At 40.8% G+C, this 8,089-nt stretch overlaps 1 pseudogene; it reads right to left on the bottom strand.

Moving 5' to 3' along the window:
- Positions 1-3,146: 3,146 nt before the first annotated feature.
- On the bottom strand, positions 3,147-7,424 carry LOC147750688 (uncharacterized; annotated as a pseudogene).
- Between the last annotated feature and the right edge of the window lie 665 nt (positions 7,425-8,089).

Genomic DNA, 8,089 nt, shown 5'->3' with positions numbered 1-8,089 from the left:
TGTCTGTTGGTGTAGGTGCCTTCAAAGAAGTGAGCAGGCTGGGCTTGGAGTGGGAAGTGGAATTTAGTTTGAGGGAGGGAGAACTGAGTTGGGGTAGAAGGTTGGACTGGTGGGAAGGCTGGGGTGAGTGAAGAGAGTTTGTCTTGCAAGCAATGACAGGCACTGAATTGTGAATGGAATCCAGAAATGCAACCATTTGTTGCATTTGGCTTTTAAGGCCCTTGATGCCATTCGCTATCACAGTCTGACCTATAGAGATGCTGCATGAGAGGTCAATAGCCTCATCACTCAGTGCAGACTAGGTGACAGGGGTGAGGGGTCTGTAGCAAAAGCTACCCCAGCCCTTTTAGGGGGATGGGTTTGGCCAACTGGGGGGGGGGAACAAAAGCGAGGGAGGAGATGGGTTTTTGGGTGGTGGACAAGGATGAGGTTAGTATAGTTCCTACAGGGTCCACCAACACTAGGAACTGGTCACTTGTAGAGGCCTCAAAAGATGATGACAAGTAGTTGGCCTCCATTCCAATCCCCTCACCATCCATGCCACTGTGTTCTTCGATGTCAGATGTTTCACCATCTGAAACACAGTGGCCACCTGCCTCCCCACCTTCCTGGCCAAGGTCCTCTTCGCCTACTCCTCAAGATGTTGTAAAGACATATACAATAGTTTTATTATATCTGTGTAAATATAACTGAGCATGATTTTTTTTCTCAAAACTTTTTCTAAATGTTCAGATTTTTCCTGCTTCAAGGCTTTTAAACTTTAGTTTATTTTTATCATTATCTCCTGCATGTAGGGAACATCTTCAGAAACTATTCCGGCACAGTTTTGTTATTTATCATTATTGCTTATAGGTTATTTTCGATCACTTCTCTTAACCATTATCAGTTCTCTCCTGGAACTTTTTAACATCTCTCAATGGTTCTGATATGTTGTTTTGAATAGTGAACTTATGTAACAAAAAGTAATATACAGCAAGAATCCCCTTGTTCATTGTGTGTACAAGGCAAAAAAGGCTGATTTTTATTTTATTTAAAAAAATAAAAATATGAATCAATGTGGTTCATTATGTACTGCAATGTTAACCATTATCTGTATAAACTGAAAGCCTGTTTTATTTGTTTGGGCATTTCACATTGGTAAGACTGACTTCAAGTAACTTAATTATTTTTCAAATGTTAAAATTATTTTTTATCTAGACCGTGCTCAAGTTGCTTATTAATGTATCATGCCCTATGTACAAATTGAATGGAAGTTTTGCTGATTGCGGTGTACTTGTTCTCTATTGTGTGGTGCCACCAAGGCAATGTATGCAATTAATTTCTCCACCCACATGTGGTAGATGACCCAAAGCATAAAAGTCTCTCTTCAGATTTGCAAATCTTCATTTCGTTTTAACTGTATGAAGCCGTTGACCTGTCTCATCACTGAAGAAATAACTTCTTGTAGCACACCACTTAATGTTGGTAGTGACATTCCACCAGATACTGCAACAGTGTATTAGAACGATCCTTTGGCCACAAAAGGGAGTACTGATATTTTTTCGATGATTGGAGTTATTGATGTGGTCTCCCTATTGTGAGGCAGAAATTCTGACTCCAGATGAGGACATAAATAAATAAGAGTTCACCTATTTATTCAGATTTTTTTTATCAAATCCGATTCTTCCATGAGGTCAAGGTCTGGAACTGTACTGAAAATATTGTAAGAAGTTTTTGGACTATGCATGGGTTATAATGTATTAGAAAAATACAAAGAACAAATCTTTATTCAAATTTATGCAAATACTAGTTTTTGATTTTTTGCTATTGTTCTTTTTTGTAAATTAATAAAAACTGTGAAAAACATTACCTACATTATAAATGAACAATCTTTTGAATTGTAATTTTGTCAAATATATGTTGGAACTAAAACAAACAGAGATATGAAATACAAAACCAGTCTCTTAAATATTTTTAGGGATTTTATTCAACAAAAACAAATAAACTAAAACAGGATGGGAACAAAAACCAAACAAAAAAGTTATAAAATCAATCATGGTGACTGAAGCTACTAAAGATCCCAAAATTATTGAAAGCCAATGTACAACATACAACTTGCATCAAAATGGTAAATGTGTCCAGAAAATTGTCCACAGAGTGAATGGAGGAAGTTAGGTTCTAGGGGCCAGATGTAGGTGTCCATTTACCGACCGGTAACGGCCGATTTCGGCCGTTACCGACCGGTAAATGCTCATTTGAGATGTAGGGGCCCTTTTTTACCGATTCGGTAAATTTATCGAATCGGTAAAATACCGAATCGGTATTTTTACTGATTCGGTAATTTTGAAATGTAGGTGGGACTCTTCTGAGTCCCACAGGCCTTACTGAATCTGTATTTTACCACCCAATCCAATTGGGTGGTAAAATACCGATTCCAGGTGTGCATGCACATGTGTGCATGCACAACTATGGCATGTGACAGACGGACATGCCCTTAGGGCATGTCTGTGTGCCACATGTCACACATGCCTTAAATCGGGGTGCTAGAGGGTGTCAAAGTGACACCCCCTGCACCCTTGCAAAAACCGGTATTTACCGAATCGGTAAATACCGATTCGGTAATGCCCATTGATTCCTATGGGCATTGAAGCCCATAGGAATCAATGGGCATTAGCAAATCGGTATTTACCGATTCGGTAAATACCGATTCTTACAGAATCGGTAATTCAATTACTGATTCTTTCTACATCTTCCCCCTTCTATTTTACAGATTCATAAATACCGAATCGGTAAAATTCGGTATTTATGAATCAGTAAAATTAACTTACCTACATCTGGCCCCTAGGTCTCTTCCTGGTGATGGTGGATGTCTTGCCATCCTCCCCTGGTGGTCTGGATGAATGCCTCCTCTTGAGGGAGACTGCTGGATCCACAGTTGCAGGAACTTAGGTGGGCACAGGTGTTTCCGCTTGTGGCAGGGCCTCACTTTCTGTGGCTGAGGCAGATGTAGTAGGCCTAGATGTTGTCGGACCACAGAAATGGGAAGATGTTGCTGGAAAAGCCCTGCACATATGGGTACGTCAATCCTGCAGCACCCCAGTCAGGGAGCCCTAATTTGAGTTCAGAGTTTCCATCTGAACATTGTGCTCCCTCTGCAATTGCTGCATCTACCAGAGCTCTGTAAGGACCTGGTACATCATGTCTTGGGACTGATTAAGGGATCCAAAGACAAGGTTGATAGTGGCCTGGGTAACAATGAACCCAGTTGTCTCACTTTGCTGGCCCACAGAGTCTCTCGCACAACCCATATCCCCACTTCCATATACCCTTGACCAAATGTAGCCCATCCCACTGATTCCTGGCTGAACAGGAAGTGGCGGTGTTGGATCAACAGCTGTCTGCCCAACTATTTCTAAAATGCAGGTAAAAAGAAGTCCTGAAATGGAGAAAAAAATAGGAAGTATAATAAAATTTAGCAAACATTCCACACAACACAGTAGAGAGGTAAAATGAGAAAATAATCCATTCTAAGTCTCAGCAGGGTAAAAATCTGATTATTAACGACTTATAAGGATAAATAGAATCAATTCAATTCAAATTCTTTATTTCGGCTTAAATGCCATAAAATAACAGTGCAAACATTACATTGCAATTCATTGAATAAAAACATTTCACTGCATATAAAAACATTAATTAAAAAAGTACAATTCATGTTGGAAGATAATTGGGGCGGAAACAATACATTCATAAAACATAGGATGGACCATCACCTTAATTCCAAGCAAATCAATTCAGTTACAATTGATGCCCCATTTTTTTCCTTTGATAGAAAATTGAAAGTAAAAATCTACTGACACTGAATGTTATCTGTTGTGATGAATTTGTAGTTAGGTTCTCAGAGCCTGTGAGCATGACCTCAGGCCTAGCAGTAGGCATATTGGTTTAATCCATCTCTTTCTGGCCTGAACGTAAAAAGGGCAGAAAAAGAGGATATGCTGCTCATTTTCAATCTGGTTATGTTCACACATAGGACAATTTTTGTCCATTACTAGGGACGATGGATCACGATTCCTAGCCCAACGAGCCAAGGTTGTTTTAATTAAAAGGTTTCCGTATCTGAATTTTAAAAATAAAGTTTTGGCAAGTGGGGGCTCTATTTCATCCATAAAGATCTCGTAAACAGGTTCGTCCTTAAAGTTTAAGAACTTAGAGACTAGGGTCCCACTAGTTATATTGCTTACAGTCCTATTTACTATGTAGGACCAAAAAGCCCGTTTTAAAATTAATTTGGGGTTGGCGGGTAGTTGCTCAGGGTTCTCCCAGAAGTGCTTCAATCCTATATTACTGAACCAAGCCTTAACGTGCCTCAGCCATGGGGTAGCAGTCTGGCTGTCAAGAGCCATGATTTCTTTTAGCCCATCTCTATAATCTTGGAGTTCAGGGACATGCCATAATCTAACCCACAGCATTAATGGGCGAATCAGGACTTGGTGATCAGTTCTTTTAAAGTTTAGGTCAAGTTCCAAGGGTACTAGTGGGGTGCCTCTCGGGACCCTTACCAAACTTCGCATGAAGTTGTTGTCTAAGACGCTGAAAGTCTCCTTGGACCCGGAACCCCATATTTCTGCACCATACAAGACTGATGATTGGACCTTGAATTTGAATAGTTCCATCACTGGGGACACTACTTTACTGGTGCTCAAGCTTTGCTCCCTAAGAATTGGTTTAACATTCTGAGCAAAGATAAGTTTACTTTTTTCCATTTGGGCTTTCCAAGTAAAGTTTGAATCTAGTGTCACCCCTAAATATGAGAAATGGGGCACTGATTCCAACTTTACTCCTTTTAATATTAAGCAGCCCTTGTCCGGTTTAATCGGATTTAGGGCCATGCATTTGGTTTTCTTCCCATTAATCTCCAACCCCTTTCGACTACAATATTCGCTAAAAGTGTCCAACAATGTCTGTAACCCATTTTTTGTTTGGGAAATCAGAATGGTATCGTCAGCAAATAGTAGGGATGTTACCTTTTCGCCGTTCAGTTTGGGGGAGTCATTTTTGCATCCCTCTAAAAAAGAAGGGATGTCATTTACAAAAAGCGAAAAGAGCGTAGGAGCCAGGACGCAGCCCTGACGGACTCCACGTTCGATGGGTATTTTTTGGGTTAATTCGCCGTTTGGGCCCCATCTAATTCTTGCAAAATTCCCTTCGTGTAACTCTTTAATCTGAACGACAAGGTTATTTGGCATACCTGCTGCACTTAAGGTTTTCCATAAAAGATTGCGAGGCACCAGGTCAAATGCTGCCCTTAAATCAACAAAGGCAACATATAAGTGGCACCTTTTAATCATTACATACTTCCAATAGAGGCAGCAGAATCTAAAGATCTGGTCTATTGTGCTGACTTTTGATCTGAATCCAGCTTGGAATTTGGTTAAAATTGTATTTTCATCCAGCCAATCACTCACACGTAGTAAAATGTGTTGTGAGTAAATTTTCTGTAGGATGTCCATTAGACTTATTGGCCGATAATTACAGGGGTCCATCCTATCTCCTTTTTTAAAAATTAAAACAATTTCCGCTCCCTTCCAACTATCAGGGAATTCTAAAGTGCGAGATAATGTATTGCACAAGTAATTAATGTAAGGCGCCCATACTTTTAGGTCATGCTTATATAGGTCCCCCGGGATCTTGTCCAAACCTGGGGCTTTCCCAGATTTAATTTGAGTTATCGCCAGCTCTGTTTCCCCTAGGGTAAAAACCAAGTGGTCTACTGGGGATTCGTGGTTTGCCACATTCATATCCATATGTGGGTCATCGTACTTTTTATATAAATTCGTAAAATGGGTGACCCAAGTTTGCTCATCCAAAAAGACATCTTTTACCACCCTACCTACATTGTTCCCGTTTGCGACCAGCCTCCAGAAAGCCACATTATCACGCGATCTGGCGGCTAGCAGCAAATCAGCCCATTTGTCTTCCTCCCATGCTATCTTTGAGGCCCTTTGGACAGACTTGTAATGATTCCTTGCTCTTTTTACATCTAATGGAGACTTGGACTTTATTGCAATTAATAGTTCCCTCTTTGCCTCTCTGCAGGATCTATCATACCATGGCTTACTATGGGACAGATTCTGTGTCTTTTGCTGTTTTTTTTGTGGCATTTTTGTGACTAATAATCTCAGGTCAGCAAAAAATTTCAGGTGTATTTGCAAGAAGGACATATTGGTTTCATCCTCCGCCATTACAGCTAAGTGAGGTCCAAATATCACAGCAAAGAGTGAGTATATTTCGCTAAGGATGTCACTGTGGTCCAATATGAAAGGCCATTTCAGAGATCTTCTGTTGTTACTAATATGGATCTCAAGATTATCAACACCGCTTTCCTCAGATGTAAATTACTGGACCATATCAGTAAACAGTAAGACATCTAAAGTCAGGCTCAGAGGGAAATGATCGCTTTCGAATCGTTCCATTACTTCAAAGTCCAAGAGATGTGGCCAGAGGGGTATGGAAGCGATCACAAAATCTAGATTATTTTTATAATTATTCCTGGTAAATGTTGGTTTCTTAGAGCTATCGGATGGTAACCGTCCGTTGCAAGCCCTAAGAGAGTGTTCCGTGCATAAGTTAATCAGTTGAAGACCCAGTGTTGAACATCTAACCGATTTAACATTCTCCAGAGTGGGGATTTTGTTTGCCTGGTCTTCCTCATTGAAGATTTCGCTAAGGCCCAAAACTGGCTCGAAGTTGCAGTTTAAATCACCAGCCAGGACAATAAAATTCTCCCTGGGGTCTAATCCCCTCAAAAGGCAATCTAATTTTGTGATAGTTGGTGATTCTCTTGAAGAGGGTAAGGGCCTATTGTAAACATTTACTAGAAATAAGTTCTTCCCATTACCTACTGTAACTTTTAGAGCTTGAATGTCTACAGAATTTGTAGCTATCTCCTCAATTTTTGCTCTTAGGTTTATTTTCACCCACATCAGAAGTCCCCCTGACGGCCTTCCACTTCTAGAGGGTATTGCACTGATTCCGTAGGTCTTATAACCCACCCTATGGGGTGTCTCCACTGCCCAGGTTTCCTGTAATAAGCAAAGGTTGAAAGACTCTATATAATTTGCCCACTCCGGGTCCCTCAAGTTTTTACCAATTCCAGCTATGTTCCAACAGACCAATTTAACCGGCATCTCACGAGCCACTGGCCTCTCAGTAAAAACCCTTGGCGACTCTTCACTACTAATGGGAGCCACAGTTTGTATAACCAAGGGTGTTACCTCTAAGGATGTCGTGTTGCTCACAATAGTTGTGTGTAATACCTGTTCTTCTAGGATATTTACAACATCAGGTACATTTATATCATGGAGTGCAGTTTTATCCAAACAAGAAGACACAGGATTCACCAGTACATCAGGTAAATTGACAACACCCACATCACCAAGACTCATTGTTTCTGGCCCCTCGCCCCCCTGAATCAAAAACCATCAGTCGCAATCGTCTAGACCACTAAAAATATCAAACCTATTAGAGGTTTCTAAAGGTGTGAAAGGTTTTAGGTGATCCATCCTTCCTTTCTGGGAGTTATGTATTTTAGCCGGTACATAATTCCATCCCATGGAATCTGGGACTACCACAGGGCAGGGAACATAGTGCAAATTGCTTGTATTCTGTAGTATGGGGGGGTACAGGGCATATTGATTGCTCCCAGCATTCTGTGCAACTGGGTGATTTATTGGTTGAGATTGGGTTATATACTGTGATGGTTGGTGCTTGGGTGGATGGTGCTGAGATGGAAACACCACTGACCTTGGATAAAAGTATGTTAGTGGTTTCGGGATTATGGGGTTATTTGAGCTGCCTTGCTGCCAGTTTAATATAAATTGGACAGCATTAGGGTCCCTGAAATTCACAACCACCACATCACCATTGATATCTTTAGGTCTGCCCCCCAGCCATTCGAGACGTCGAACATGGACAATCTCACCATTAATGTGATTTGCAATTGGCCTGTATAGACTCAGCCAATGCATGATCTTATTCTTTAATTGTGCAAAGCCCTCTCTCTTGTTTTGTCCCAGCGCGGGCACCCCTGTTAAAACGACCACATAGGGTA

The sequence above is a fragment of the Lissotriton vulgaris genome, chromosome 1_1, assembly GCF_964263255.1.
Source record: "Lissotriton vulgaris chromosome 1_1, aLisVul1.2, whole genome shotgun sequence".
Classification (NCBI taxonomy): domain Eukaryota; kingdom Metazoa; phylum Chordata; class Amphibia; order Caudata; family Salamandridae; genus Lissotriton; species Lissotriton vulgaris.
This window is presented reverse-complemented; position numbering and strand designations above follow the sequence as displayed.